Source organism: Desmodus rotundus, chromosome 4 (genome assembly GCF_022682495.2).
Source record: "Desmodus rotundus isolate HL8 chromosome 4, HLdesRot8A.1, whole genome shotgun sequence".
Classification (NCBI taxonomy): Eukaryota; Metazoa; Chordata; class Mammalia; order Chiroptera; family Phyllostomidae; genus Desmodus; species Desmodus rotundus.
Window position 1 is genome coordinate 81,648,849 of NC_071390.1, and position 16,562 is coordinate 81,665,410.

The window sequence follows — 16,562 nt, forward strand, 5'->3', positions numbered from 1 at the left end:
AGTAGTCTCTATTAACCTCTCAGTGCATAACCCTAATCCGCATGTGCTCTTCCCTGCTGGGATCCTGGTCTACACACCATTATTGGTCCTGTATGCTATATGAATTTTAGTTAGGAAACAGTCTTTAAATCTGTACTTTTCTTCAGGCTTCACCAGTGTTTGGACAGATCACTTCACCTTTCTTTATTTTAATGGATTTTAAAGCACTTGATTCAGGAGGACTAAATGAGAGGCTTAAATGAAATGATTTATATTAAGCTCCTGGCAAATAGCAGTCATCTTCATTAAAAAATTTCTTAATGTGATTAAGAGCTCTCTTTTCTTCTAAAATGTCATTTAATTTAGATGCTCTGTGCTTTATCTTTAACATATTTATGTATCATTTGGGCTTCACCGTCGCGGATTCAACTAAGTTCACAATCAGTGTCAGAATTAAAAGACCACCAGACCCATGGTAACAAACTTAGTTGACCTTGGATTAAGCAATAATAAACGTACAATTTTCTTTTTGTTTTCCTTTTTTTAGCTGGGGCATCCTTTTTTCCTCAAAAGAGCACAGATCATTTTGCTTGCTCAATAAACTACTCATTGCCTTTTTGGAAAGGAATGAAATGGAAACATAACAGTGCCTAGAAGTGTCAGTTCCCAGTCTTTTTTAGAATCCTATTTTCATAGCCAATTCTCAATGTCAATTTTCAGTGCTATGATTATGAGGCAATGGTAACTTATCTTACCTAAAAGTTCTATATTTATTTCCATAAGAGTTTATGTATAAAACTGACATGATACATAGCAACAAAAATTAAGCCCTCCCAAAGTCATTTTGACCTGGAAGTGTACAGCCTGATATGAGCATAGAAATGGTGACTGCAGTGCAGGTGGGGGGATGAAGTTGGTTTTCTGTTTTGTGCTTGCCAGCTTTGCAACTGGAAAACCTTAACCAAAGGCATCTACATTTCTGCCATTGACTGCCGCACAACAAGAACATGGTGACCAACTGGGGCGTTGTGGAACTGGGATGGACGCTAAGGGGGAAGGCGAGGGAGTAAGTTATGGGGAAAGGATTGCCCACAATCCTAGCGCATGTGCAAAGCTGAAATAGCACTTATGTTTACTTTTCTTTATATTACAAACAGCCACGCACATAATAGTCCTTAGCTTATTAATCCTGTCATGAAAAATCTGCGCCATCACCACAGATAAAATTACTGAAGCATCTTAACTCCTTCTGTTGTGCAATCCCCAGCTCACCTTTTGCCAGCCCCAACGCTGGCCTCTGCAGTCCCCCTGACTTTCTTCATTCGGTCCTTGCGTTCCTTTTGCTGTTTTCTTCAGGTCTTCTCCTCACGCAGACCAATGTCTTGCAAGTCCTTGTTTGGGTTCATTTTTCTTTGCCTAATCCAAGGAATCATAAATCATGCCAAAGCCAGTTATCTTACCACCACCAAAATGAGTTCTGGACCCAAATGTGAAGATGCCATCTGCTGCGGTTTCTTACATTTTGGCTAGTTTTTCCTGAATTTCTGTCCCGGGTACGGTTGCCTTCCCAGGGTGCAGGACGCCAATGGCTGTTTGTTTCTGCTGAACTGGTCTTTGGTCCTGAACTCTTTGGGCCAGATAGTTACTATGTCCTTCATAATGGCGGCTGGCCTTCAAGCAGCCAAGGAGGAAAAGCTTACACTTACTTTTAAGAAAGTTAATGAAAAATTCTATGGAACATTTTTAAAAAGTCACCCATACACTGAGCATCCAGATTTTGGTACTAAATACTATCCTTCAACAAGGAACCAGGACTCTTTGGAGAAAAATGTCTGGTTTAGGCCTGGAGCAGGGAATTTGCAAGGTGAGACTAGAGCCTTGGGCAGTGCCACAAGGTAACGGTGTGATATTAAAAACAAAAACAGAAACAAAAACACAATTATGGTAATGTGTCAAAGGGACAAAAAAACAAAAAACAAAAAAAACCTGAAAGAGCTCCCAATGGATGAAGCAAGAACAGTGTAACTAAATAAATTAGTTATATTCCAAACTATAAAATAAATGAGTTATTACTTGACACAAATAAATGATTGAATTTATATCATTTATAAATTGGAGGAGAAAAGGCAAATCTGTGTAGAAGAATTTAAAATATTTATGTAGATATTTAGCCCTGAATTATGTGAAGCATAACTTCCCACTCCTTAAATGTGGGCTGTGAATAATAACTTCCTTATAAAGAATAAAGAATAAAAGGTGGAAAAATTGCATTTAGAACTGATGCAGACTCTGACCAGCGGTGTCTGCGGTGTTGTGATGCGATGAACAAATTCACACGGACTGCAGAAGTCCTGTGGAGCAAAGGGACGGCATGGCCACTGACAGAGCACCCCAACCCCTCCCTGGACAGACTTTTATTGCTTTTCTGGGAACATACATCAAGGAAGGTCCTCATTTATTATGCACAGATTTGCTTTAGGTGATTACCTTTTACAGATAACAAAGGAAAGGATGTTGCAAATGCAAGGGGAAAAGTGGTCAAACTGGTTACACTCTATCCTTGGGAGGTTTAGCACAGATTTTAAGAAGTTACTTTAAAGATATGCATTAAACATTTTCTGCCTTAACTCAGGGTGAGGGAGTTTTAGCAAAAGCAAGCTTCAAAGCAGCCTACGTATAATGCAGGCCTGGTTTCCCATGGGAAAGCCGGTCTGTGGGCCTGGCTCCTGTGTGCTGCCTCGCGCCTGTCGGTTTTCCGAACCAGGGATGAGCTACATTTGCCGTTGCCACTCAGACTGGTTCCCTGTATAGAATGCAGAAGTTTGATGTGTCTCACTAAAGTGGTCAAGATTAACATCAGCAGTGAAAAGTCATGTCAATAGTGCGTACCCTTGATATGACCTGATGAGAAGGACAGTTCACCTCTGTGGGCTTTCTCTCCAAAACCCACAATTCCAGTCTAACCATGAGACAAACAGACAAATCCTATTTGAGACACATTATAAAAAATATCTGACCAATACATCTCAAAACTCTCAAGATCATCAAAACAAGGAAAGTCTGAGAAACTGTCATGGCCAAGAGAAGTCAAAGCAGACCAGATGAGTAGATGTAATATGGTGTTCTGAATAGGATCCAAACAGAAAAGGATTAGGTTAAAAACTAAGGGAACCTGAATAAAGTATGGACTTTCATTAATAACAATGTATCAGTGTTGGTTCATTAGTTATAGCAAATGTACCATACTAATCTAAGATGTTGATTGTAGTTACATCAGAACTCTATGTATCTTTCCATGTTTTTCTGTAAACTAAACTTGTTCTAAAATTAAAAATTATAAAAAAAAGTCAGGTCACTCTAAAAATGATCACAACCTCTCATTTTTATTAATCTTCCAAATGTTGCCAGAGAACGTCTTCTAAACACAAATACGATGGTAAGTGCCCCTGTTTCAATACCAGCTGCTATCTACCGATGGATGATTCTTTACCAATTCGCTCGGTCTACCCTGATCTCTCCTTTTCCTCAGGTCTATCAGTTAGTATTGCACTTGTCAACAAATAACAGAACCCTTGACCGCAATGCTGAAAATAAGAGGGGGTTATTTCTGATCTAACCAGGAGCCCAGAGATAGGTGGTTATTAATGGTGTTTCAATGTCCCTTGCTGTTCAGGCTGTTGCCTTGGAGATTCTCCTAGGGTTTCCCTGTGAACACAAGAGAGCTACCATAGCTTCAAAACAGGGAAAGGGAAGAAAAGGGAGCCAGAAGCCAAATCCTTCCCATTGTAACCCACTGCATTAGCTCTAACTCCCAGGCATTGTTATAAGACGATGCTTCCAGCTGCATTTGAGTGATGTCTGCTATGATCACCTAACTCTAAATTACTTCAGTCTTGCCCTAGGGGGGAAAGCACACTAAAAAACATGTAAAGCTGAGAAGCTATCAGCTCACCAATTGACACCTACTTGATGAACAGAAAAATGGAGCACATTTTTTTTGCACCAACTTGAAGAAAAAGAACAGATATTTTTCCCCATGAATTTCCAGAATCATTTTATTTTCTCCTTTATAGATTAACAGGAGCATCTGCTAAAGGAGCTGATTAGTTTGGGCTTCTGGAAACTCTGTTTTCTGAAGATGAAGCTGAGACATAGATCAAAGAAACGGGATGATTTATTAAGAATTCAGTGTAGAATATTTGAAATTAGAATTCCTTTTATAACAGTTCATGGTTTACAAGTGAAGAGCCGGGGCTATGCATCCACACTGTCTGGATTTGAACCCTTGCTCTAGCAGTTCTGTAGTTTGCATTTTTGAGTAATATCTTGATCTTTCTGTGCCTTCATTTCATCATCTGAGAAGTGAGGATGATAGTAGCTGCCTAAATATTGTGTGGATTTATTAAGTTAACACACGTAATACTCTCATAAAAGTGCCAGATACTAGAAAAGCACTTAATAAATATTAGCTGTTATAAAATTGTTCTCATTATTTATGTTTTCTTATACTCTATAAGATTCATCTTTTTGTTCTTTTCCTGGCCTTATAAGTATTGCCAATCAATTGTGCTTAGAAATATGAAACTACTTCCTGCCTATATTGTTAAGGCTTTTTATGTGTATATGTCTATATTTTCTTTCAAAGGTGAAGTTTAAGCAGTAGGACTCATTCATTAGGTATGGCTATAAAGCAAATCGACCTCAGTTGTGGCCTTTGCTTTCCAGGAAGAAATGTAAACCCAGTGTACTCTGTTGACCTTTCACCTCTCATCTGTGAAGACTCTCACTTGTGCATCGGCCTGTGTATGGCAGCTTATTGTCTATTTTGCCTCAAAACTTAAGGGTTAACTTTTTCAGAATTAAAGTCCAGTAATTAGTGTAGTCATTCCTTTTCCATGGACTTACACATTTGGGGTTGATCTGAACATAGGAGTGCTTGTGGATTGCAAATGTTTTATGCTTTAGGATAGATGTCTATAGGTTTTACCTAGTGCTCTGAGCACATTTAAAACCCACTATTTAATTATTTAATGAGAGCTTTAGGTCTCTTTCCTTCAATATTGCACACAGAGGAAATATTTTTCAGACATATTAAGGAGGAGAGATTGGGGGGAGACAAAAAAGGAATAATATCTCCTTAGTTTCCAAGGTGGCGGTGTACTCTGTTTTATTGTTTACTGTTTCATGAGTTTACTTCAGGCTTTGTTGTACTGAACAGTACCTGCTAAATGGTACAACTGTACTTCTGCTTGCTGACCAGGGTAATGTTGAAATTAGAGGAGGAGTTATCAAGTGGATATGAGATTAGATTTATTATTCCCCTTTATTCTCTCCTTTGAATAAAGATCTCTTAAATAATTCCTGGCTGGGAGAAAGTGTATTGATTTTCTCATCTATTTTAAGGAATGTGTATAACTCTATTACAGAGCCTAGAGTTTTAACCTCTACAAATATTTCAGGTTACAATCTAGGGTTAGGAGAGTTCCAGGTTTTGAAGAGCCTAGACCTCATACCTTCTAGGAGTCATATTTAAAAGATAAAAATATAAATCTGTAAATTAAAAAAAATCAATCAGTGTTTTACAATGAAAAAGAATTTATAAAAATTATAAATTTATGACAGCTGACAAATACCCATAAGCATCATAAATCCAGAAATATAGCAAAGTTGTTACTTACAAAATGCCCAACACACCTTCTTTCCTACCTTACTTGGTCGCCTCTTCATTTGACAATTATTTTGCAAACACTTTCTACAGAATGAAAAGATAATTCAGCCTTTCCATAAAACATATATGTATATTCCACTAAACTTAAGCTAAATGTATCCCTATTACAACTCCCCTAAACCTGGATACAAAAAATGCTGGTGTTAACTGACCAAAGGGAAAGTGTGATGGTTAGTAAGTTGGAAGAGACTATGGCCAAAATATCTTAATTTTACGAACATATATGACCATGTGAGCACTGGATATAGCCCCTCCGGGGCCTTGGAAAAGGCCCATGTGATTGAAAGACCTTGAAACTTGAGATTCATTTGCTTCAAAATGACTTTCCCTCTGCTTGAGGGACAAAGCAGTGACAGACATTCACCGTTCCTTTCACCAACAAAGGGACACATTTTATTATCCATGCAGTTTATCCTCTTGAAGACTCCTAATTACTAATTGGATAACATTATTATGCTAAGATAAAGGTTCGAATAAATTGTTTTTATTTAAAAATAATGATTATAGCCAACATTTTAAAAAGTTTATTTGCTCTTTCAACGAGACATTTAACCAAGGTCTAGTGTGCACCCCATGTTAAATCTGCATTACCAATACACTTGCAGGAAGATTTACACATAAATTACTTACTCACAAACTTTAAGCAGGTTGAATAAGTGTTTTTTTAATATAATATGTTACATTTTGACTATAGAGCAGTGACCTTGAGCTCAGGAAACTTTTTATTTTTCACAGGAACATTTGAATTTCCTAGGTCTTATATTTTACATCACAGAGACAGAATCCTTGAACACATTAATATAGAAACTGAATTTAAAACATATCTCAGACAAACTAAAATGAATCCATTGGAATTGAACTATGAAGAAGGGGTAAATTAGAAAGGGGGGGATACATTGTTAATGGCCTATTTGTCTTCACTGGTTGGAAAGTTACAGTTAGTCATACTATTGCTGATGCTCTAGACTTTGAAGAATTCTGTGGCTGGCATTGGAATTCTGCATAAAGAGGCGGTGGTTTAGGACTATAGCTATACTCAGTGGAAATCCCGCCCTTCACTGTCAGCACCAAGGAGCCAGGAGCCCAGACCATAGACTCCTAAGTCAGATCATGTTGCAAACTCTGGGCCAGTTATTTACTAGCTGTGTCAGTTTGGGGTGAACAAATAAACTTCTCAGCTTCAGCTTGCTCCATATAAATGGGAATATGTACCTTATAGGAAAGCTGTAAGAATAATTTAGAGCAATAAAATATCTGGCTCTCCTTCTGACACTTTATGGCCACTTGATTAATGTTAATCTCTCCTTTCTTCTCTTCCTTTTTGCCCTATTTCCTTTTCAGGTGAGCACACATCTTTATTCATAAATCACTTTGTTCACTCCCCAAATACTTGGGATCATCTATTATGTACCAGAGCTTTTGCCAAGTGCAGGGGATTTACAAAGCTAAATAAGACATGGTGCACTGTTCCCCGGGCTCCTACAGGAGTGGAGGGCAGTACAAACTAGCCAGAGTGGAGGGTGATATATGTTGCCCCAGGTGTTCAGGATGTTTAGAATGATCGATCCTGTTCTTGCCTGCTGCTGACCCATGTCTGTCTTGCTTTTATTGGATATTTCCAAGTATCCATTTCATGAGGCATCATTTCATGCGTTTCTACTTCAGTGTATGTGTCTTGTGCCAGACTCATTCTGGGCAGTTCCTCACTCCATGGTCTACACTAAAGATGTCTGCTTTTATTCACTCCTTCCCAGCAAGGTCGTACAGATCGGACCAGTGGCCTCAAAACATTTTTGACTGCTCTCTCTCAATTAAAAAAAGAAATGAAATGAAACAAATAGCCTGTGTAGTCCAGTGCAAATATATACATTTGATTCTATAAGTCTTATTAATGTATTTTAGTATAGAATATGACAAAACTATAATTTTAAGTTTGGGTGATTTAATTAGGCAATTCTCTTTCCTATAGGTTTCTGAAAAATTCTGTGTCTTGCAAAATTGCTGAATGAAAATAATAAGGCTTGTACTTTTCCATAGAATTAGGAAGAGGTTACTCAAAAATGAGAGCAATTTTAAAGCAGGGCGCAAATGAGAATTATTAAACTCTTCATACAAATATCAGCACTGCTAAATGCACAGGGCATTGCCACCCAGCATCAGCCAGTCCGTCCTTTGAAGCCTTGAATCCTGGGCTTGTACTTCCCAAGAGATGTAGGGCTGGAAGAGTACTTGTTTCTAGGGGAGAACACTTTCAGCAAAATTAAGAATCTTACTCGAGCTGCAGACTTTCTCATTAATCCATTATCTTAAGCCATGGGGATAGGTCATGTCATTTCTATAATTGCAACTGCAGTCTAACCTACCGAAAAGTTGAGTATTTCTTAAAATTCCTAAATGAGCCACTACCAGAAGAAGGTACCTCTGTAGGTTTTCAGGTCTGTTCTTAAGATTTTCAAATATTGATGAGGTTTTCCCTCTAGTTGTGAAAAACTTGTCTCTGATTCCTTTAAAACATGAACATTGTATGAACAAGTCATGTATAAACTAAAACAACTGTTACAGCCTATTAACATCATTCCTCTATTTAACAATCACAAGGGAGGAAGTTTATGTCAAAGAAACGTGTAGGAAAAGGTAGTGTATATTTAAAATAATAGCCTTAATTTTTTGAATGAAGGAAATATATTTAATATATTTTAAAATAAATTATTTTTCAAAATCTTTAACGTCATAAAAGTGATTGGGGTGACAATGTAACTAAGGGAACGTACCCCACAGAGGCAGGATGTGTGCCTTGTGCATCAGCACACACTCAGGGTGAAGTCTAGCAACGGAAACAGCAGGTATAGTCACATGTTTTTTAAAATCTTGTAAAATTTTTCAAATTTTTGCCCTACTTCTCATCAGAACCTATTAGATTTTTTCATTTGTAATTTACTAAATGGACTTGGCTAGCACTTGAATTATCGGTATTGCCTTTAATCCCTGGTTTCTTGGAAGGAATATTTTTAAGCCATTTGTCCATTTCATGAGGGCCAATTTCTTAAAATTGATGCTCTCATCCACTACTTCACTTAATTGTGTGCCCATTAACCATCCCCTATTCAATAAGCTCAAAACCCAAGTGCAATGTGATGTCTCTGCTCTCAGCTACTTTGCCGTGTGAAACTCCTCCTTATGGCTTAATATTCTGTTCAGGAAGCAAAAGAGATGACCTAATATAGGTACCAAGTGACAGCACCCACATCAATCACATTTTAAACATTATTGGATGTCTTTATGTTCTTCTATGAACATAATACAAAGTCAAATTATACTATTTTCTTCCAGAACCCAGTGGATTATCTTGCTCAGTCCCTCTTGCTCTAAATGCGATGGAGCACATCCTCATACACACTTGGCCTCACCTAGGTCCTCCCGGTCAGGGCCCTCGTGTAACCACCGCACAGTGAGCGTGGTTTGTCGAAGTTCTTTTGGCACTACTTGGGAAAAGAGCTGCATGTTTGTTTAAAAAAGTGATTCATGATAATTTTTAAAGAACACTAAAGCAGACCTTATTCAGGAGAATTATGTCAATAGATATAGGGACCACTGTAATGCATTTTGCAGTAGGGGAGAGAGATTGAACTCAACTCTGAATACAACAAGGAAAAATGGGAATTTATAGCTAAGGAAGGGGGAGAAGAGTTGAATAGAAAATCCCTGAGAGGAAACATGAGGGGTAAGGGAGGATTCTGGGTAAACCGACCTAACAGGATTCTTGCTGAAGGAAGGCCATGGTAATGAGACATTACCTGGGGGGATGAAAACCCCCCTCAGATATAGAGGGTAGGGGATCCTCTCTAAATTGACTTAGCAGGATTCTTGCTAAAATTGGACAATGCAGAGATGAACACAGAAGCTCAAAAGTCAGGGCCTAGTTAAAAAGAGAGTTCAGAAGAGCCTAACTAAAGCATAGTCAAAGTGAGATTCTTTGCAAGTTTACATCATCTCCATTGGACCTTTTCTTTTTTCCATGCAAACAGAGGAGTCTAAGGCTGCCCTGTCTTAGAGATTGATGTGCTTTGTCAACTGCTACGTTATTATTGGACTCAGTTTCCATGAAAACCTTCAGTCATAGACGCTGCTTCTCTATTCCGATGATACCTGTCTCTCCATATCTCTCACCAAGCTTTTTGTTATGACTGTGTAACAAAATATGGTAGCTTGTTTAAAAATGTTTTAAATACTTGTAGTCTATAGAGGTAGACTTTTGTTGTTCTGTTTGTTTCATTCCAGTGTATATTTGTTTTACAGTGCAGGGGCATAGAAAAAGCAAAATGAGTAATGGGTATAGGTATTCATTTTGAAATAAAAATTTAAGAACATATTGGCACATTTCATCCTATCTAAAATATGTTGAAATTAGGTAGGGGCAAACTATTCCAATAGTTTTATGTCTAATAAAGACAAAAGAATTGTTTTATAAATTGTTCAAGAAAACATATTAAATATGCCCAAACAATACAGAGCACCATGCATTTATGTTTACTAGTGGAAGAAAAGATTGGTCCATGATTGTGAAACCAAAATAATATGCAGACTATAGAGTTCCAGGAATTGATAGTTACTCAATATACATTAACTTAATGTATACCTCAGGGTTTAATTCTCTTTATTTGATGTTAAGTGGCTAAGAAGTAATGCTATTTTTGCAGCTAACTGAAATGGAACATGGGTTACTTTAAAATGAAAGACAAAAATATTTATAACATATAGCTGAAATATTCCTGTACCTAGTAACTCCATTATTTCAGCTGATTGCAAGTATTTAGACTTATTTTATCCTTTTAATTTACAACTATGAATATATACAGACATATTTGTGTGTATGTGTATTTTCACTGCTCTAAAATGCTTTTAAAAAAAAACAAGTTACATCTGCTTGAGTTGAAAGTAGAGTACAGTGCGCAAGAGAATAAGGCCAATACTCAGTGACAATTTCAGGAAGATTATATATCAGGTTATTCTTAAAAATGTAACCACAGTTGTACAGCCCATATTTATATATATTCTGTAGAAGAGATAGTCAATTTTTTAAGTTACAGTTAATATAATATCATGTGTTGTTTTCTCATTATCTTTGAGGAGAAAATTTCTACATTTAGATCCCCATTAATTAACAATAGTAATTAGCACTCATTAATAGATGAAAGTCAAGCCATGCTCAGATAATATTTCAGCCAATTTGAAGTGGCATTAAGCTACATATATATTAAAAAAAGATTCTATATGCATGTTTTTTACATCTTGGAAAAATATGTGAACTTTGATATTTCTGATCTTGTGCAATTTTTTTTATTGTAAAAGTCCAAAGTATTCGTTATCACAGAACATACGAAGCTCCACCAGTTTATCCCATAAAGGATAATAAAAAAGCAATTTTTAAGGTTTTTTTCTTATCTCCAATATAACATTTCTCTTACATTATGGCCATTTTTCTCTACAATCTTAAATTTTTCTCCTTTGGCCAACCTTTATGATATAAGATATCAGCTCTGCAAAAGTATTGAAGAAACTGTGTGAAAATGTGGAGTGAAAATTTGACACAGCTCTCGGTCTCCGCTGAGCACGTGAGCTGAGAACAGTGCAAGCATTTCAGTGCTCGTCAAAAATTACAAAGGATGGCTGCCGAATAGGGGGTTGAAATTTTATCTCCAGAAAAACATTAAGAAATACAGCACTTGTATATATTTTATAGGAACATAGTAATTATGTGTGGTAAAAAGAAAGCATTTTATTTGGCTTTCTTTGCATGAAATATCAACATCATGATCCTGTTTATGCATTTTTTATGACAATACAATTAGTAAAATTATGTTCCATATACATATCAGTTGCATCGTGTTAATTATGAAAGTTACTCTCTGAGATTTTTTCTTTGTATTAGATACAAGATACAATTTATTTCTGTACAATACGTTGCCTACCTCTGTGTGTCCTGGAGATTTGCTATGATTACCATCCGGCAGTTTTATATTTCTATAAATGCACCAAGTGATATTACCCTGGAAAAGTATAATTTCACAGATCAAATTAGGGAAATTAACATGTAGTTCCAATAGTACAAGTTAATATAAACTTTCAATGTAGTTATCATTTTGGTTTGCTTCTATCCTTTTAAAATTGTAACAGTTATTCCTTAGGTTAATTAATGTTTTCCATCTTGTGAAATTATGAGTCATCAAAAATAAAATATATATTTCAAACATAAATATTAATTATAATTCTTATAGTAATAGAAAATAATGAAATAGTATTTGTGCAAAGGATAGTAACCAAAATAAAAAAAGAACATGGAAAAATTAAATAATTTTTGGTTAAATTTAATTTTTCATTTAAACAAGACAAAAAGTACAGTAAAGGAAGAACAGAGATTGTCTAGGTTTCTTTACATTATTTACATTAAGCTCTGGGGTAAACTTTCTTTTACCTCCTGAAGACTACGTTATTTCACAGACCCACTGTGACTTCAAAGAAATGTCAATTTGGTCAGATCAGACTATGCAAGTCAGTAGTGCTTGTTGTCCTTCAAATCACCAAGCATGTCTTCACTACCTGGGAAAACAAGCCCACAGTTCTCAAAGTCCTAAGCACCCTGGGCTTCTCTGAGCTCGATTCTGGGTCTCTACTGGACTCTCTATTGTCAGGTTTGTGCCACAGAGAATGCAATAGCAACCAACACTCTATTGCAGTTGCAGCCCCTCTGCCCCACATTGGGCAGGCATGAAGTCCACTATATACCACAGAATGTGGTGAGATGGTGTAGAAGCTTCATTCCTCCTTTCACTGTATATAGTAACACCTGGTAGTGTCTATTTTTTCATATATATATATATTTTAGAGCAATTCTAGATTTACAACAAAGTTGAGGTAGACATTTCTATATACCCCTATCCCCACACATGCATAGGCTACCCTATTATCAAGATTACTCACCAGAATACTACATTTATCAAGTATAAACCTACATTGACAAGATAGTTTCTTTTTAGTCAGCTGTGACCATGTACAATAAATTATGCTGATTTGAAACCTCCTCAGTGTAATCTATTTGCTAAGCAGTTTAATTCTAGTAAAACCAGTGTTGATGGGAAATGGTTGCACACGACACATGAAGGTGGTGGGCTTCTGCACAAGAGATCACCTCTCTGCAAAACACACGTTGTCAGTCATGGGTAGGGGATCAACTCTTCCTTCTGCTAAGGATTATCAGCATCACAAATACTTTCATGATTTTTCAGTCTTAGAAATCATGAAAGACTGCAGACTTGGATAAAAAAAAAAAAAAAAAAACAGCTAATAAGTAGTTTAAAGCCTACAGTAAATTTTTGTAAAATTTAGTGCTCAACTCTTTCCCCTTAAATATAGCTGGGGATGGTTAATTTGGGAATTGTTAGTTCAATTTTAAGCCCAAATCAAAGGAATTATACAATTATTTTTATGTAAATCTTTAAGCCCTTCAAAATATCCTGCATTTTCTGAATAGTATGTAAAGTGATAATCTAAGTGGTATGTAAACGATCACTTACTTTGCTAATTTTCTAGAGCTATGTAAAAGATTAGTGAAACTTTGAAGTGGTGATTTCCAATCCACACTTTCATGAGGTCTGAATCCTCATGAAAGGCTTCCCTAGAAGATTTCCTTGGCTCTTGGGGTTACCACTGGATACAGTGGATAAAGGGAGAGGTATGAGCTTGACCAAAGTTACAATGGGAGCTACAAAAGAAGGAAAAGCAATGACTCAAAATCAAGGACTTAAGTTGATAACAGTAAAGGTAAAGGCATCTTAGGAAGGCAATAAAAAATAGAAAATCTGGGCATTTCCATAGTGATCGAAAGAGGAGTTGCCAAAATATAATCAGATGCAAACAGTGTTTGCTAAATATAGAGGCACACATTATTTAAAACACTGCATGACACCATTGTGACAATAAGGTGACTTACTCAGTTATGCAACAAATATACATTAAGCCTCTGCTATGAATTATGAGATTATGGTCACGAACAGCAATAACAATAAAATCTTACTCCATGTTCCAGTTCTAGGAAGGAAAACACAATTAATTACCAGTGCTTAAATAACAAATTATTCATTGTGTGACGAGTAAAACAAGTTGGATGCTGTGCACAGGGTGTGACAAACGTGGACAGTGGCTGCTGGGGACCCATCTAGTAACTATCTATGTCGGTGCATTTTTATGGTCTTCAGTCACATTGATCCTCAGTAAAGGAAAATACCCTAAGGAATATTTTTATAGGAATTTGGAGTTTGATTGGGGTTTAAAAATCAGAAGATCTGATTTCAGGGATTGTTTTGGGTGAATTTCTTAGTTCAATCAAGAATTTATGCTAGATTGTCTTTCAGACTCTCTGGTTAGGTTGGCAGTGGAAAAGCTTTAGGCTGTGGAGGTAGATAGGTTTGGCTTCCAAATTAGTGTATAGTATTTGTTAGTTTACTTAGATTAGGAAAAAACATGTGAGTTTGTTGAATATCGGTTTCTTCTTTAAAATATGCAAATGTTATTACTATCATAAAGCTATTGTGAGAATTAAATGACAAAAGAGATAAAATGCTTTTAGTCTCTAGGGGACTAATCAGTAGTATTTTTCTCCCATTTTTCATTGCCTGACTCTCTTTACTGTGAAACCTTCCTGATAATTAATTATATATTTGGAATTAGGAAATCTAACTTCCAGCCCTTCTATTCACTAGTTGTAGGACCTTGGCCAGTTAATTAAACACTCCTGTTCCCTGGAGTCTGATCTGCAAAGAGTCAGAAATATGAACACAGTAATTTTTGTGCTTTCCTGTATTCTATATTTTAGTTCTGAATATGGAAATGTTTGTGTGAAATGAACCAGGAGGAGGAAGGCTAGAAACTCCAAATAAGGAAGATTTGATTTTTTTTTAATCTAAACTTGTGTATTTTATATTTTAATAAAATGTTCAAAACAGTTTGAGCCTTAGCATGTGCCAGACACCGAGTGCATCATTACAGCAAAGGTAAGGACGAAGCAGGTCTTATCTGTACTAGGACTCACATTTAAGCTCACACTTTCTAAGAGGCAAAACCACATGGGGTAAGTGAGGACATATCTGGGACCTGACATCATTTCTGCAGTTACAGCTGATCACCAGCTTAGTGAGTACATCAAGGTGCGGTGTCTACATGTCAAGGGATTTAGGAAGCATTTTGAAAAGATTTTCCAAGAGAATGTATGGAGTTCATAATAGATGGCTAGAATGTAGCAAACAGAAAATAAGAACAGTGCTGGTGTCAAATGCCATACCAGAATCAGTGAATGATTATCCAAACCCTGGAGTGAAACGAGAGTCTCTGAGAGCCAAACAGAAACCAAAAAGCGGGGTTTGCCCAGAGCAGAGAGGAGATCAGAGTGTTGGGAAGGAAAAATTCCTGCTGCACAGCACACAATGTCTTGCCCTGGAGCTGCTACCTGGGAGAAAGACCTTGCTGGATTGACCCCAATTGGTGAGGAAAGACATTGAGGTAAATTCCCCAAGCTCTGTGTTCAAATGGCTTGGGTGAAAAAAATCAGCAGGACTAATTCTAGTGAACAAAAGGATTTAAAGATGGAGCAGTGAGTGGGACTGTCACCTGTTCTTTTAAGTTTTTAAGCTTATCACTAAGTGAAAGGGCTTGCAGAAGTCTGCACACAAAGAAGAATTTGGTGGGGACCACTGGAAACTTACAAGATGAAGAACTTCAAAAGATGGAATGGACACTTAGGGCTGAAAGGGTTAATAAAAGGATTTGGAGTGATGGGGAGAATTTTGATAGGTTTTTGTGGTTTGCAACCTTTGCTGAATATTGAAATCAACTGGATTACCTGAGTTGCTTGTAAAATACATATGCTATGCTTTTTCCCTTTTCTTGGTGATTTTCAAATGCAAATGAGGTCGAAGAAATATTGTTAGTTAACTCTTGCAGCTAGTGTGAATACCGAGAACAAAGACCCAAAGACAAAGAACCGAGCCTCTTTAGGGGCCAGAGGCATCTCGTTTTGCTGGTGCAGGTGGCAAGGCACACTTGCTCAGGTGTGTTACACTGGGGAAAGGAAAACAGTGACTCATCACTCAAAGAAATCCAATGACAAAACCTTGAAAAATGAAGAAACCAAGGTAGTACAAGGTTGAAGGCAAAGGATAGTGAGAGTTTCTGGAAAAATGATATGGCCAGTGAAAAATATTCAAACATGCAAATACAGAGACATCAGGAAAATGCAACACAAATTGAGAAGCCATGAATTTTTTTTTTATTTTTTCACATTTGGGTTGTATTTCACTAAAACTGCTTATTCTACTTTTATTGCACATTGATCTATAGTTTTTTTTTTAGGCACATTTAGTAAAAAAAATACCCTATGCCTCAATTTTTTTTTATTTACCAACTAGAAATTTAAACAACAAAAACATCCTTGCTTGCTTAAACCTTTTGTGGATGCTATGAGAGCAAGTGTGTGAAAGCTTTGTTTATCGCATCTGTTCTCACACAAAGTAAAAAGTGCTTAAAGTTCGAGTAAGAACATGTTGGTTAAGCTGTAATTGATAACAACACTAACTTAGTATTCATTTCATTAACACGCTCAACTTCCCCAATCATTACTTAGGAATTGGCAATTCCAATTTATTTCCTATAACCTACTTTCCATGGAAGGTTTGCTAAAATTTTCTCAAACAAAACCCTTTTTGGTACTATCTGATCTTTGAAGATTCCAGTCCATTCAAACCAGAAGATGCTAAAAGTTAATGAGAGGAAAAACTTTGTGCCTATTTTGACTTTAAAGACCACG

The 16,562-nt window shown here is 36.6% G+C and overlaps 1 protein-coding gene across 8 annotated transcripts in view; it reads left to right on the forward strand.

The window, feature by feature from the left end:
* The window catches only part of ARHGAP24 (Rho GTPase activating protein 24), a 494,910-nt gene that overhangs the window by 370,118 nt on the left and 108,230 nt on the right, over positions 1 to 16,562 (forward strand). The window contains exon 1 of one of the 8 annotated variants that reach the window (XM_045183732.3): positions 15,241 to 15,259. The exons of the other annotated variants lie outside the window; for them this stretch is intronic. The gene's annotated coding sequence lies outside the window, so the exon portion shown is untranslated. Of the gene's footprint in view, positions 1 to 15,240; positions 15,260 to 16,562 lie in introns of those variants that run through there. 8 annotated transcript variants of the gene reach the window in all.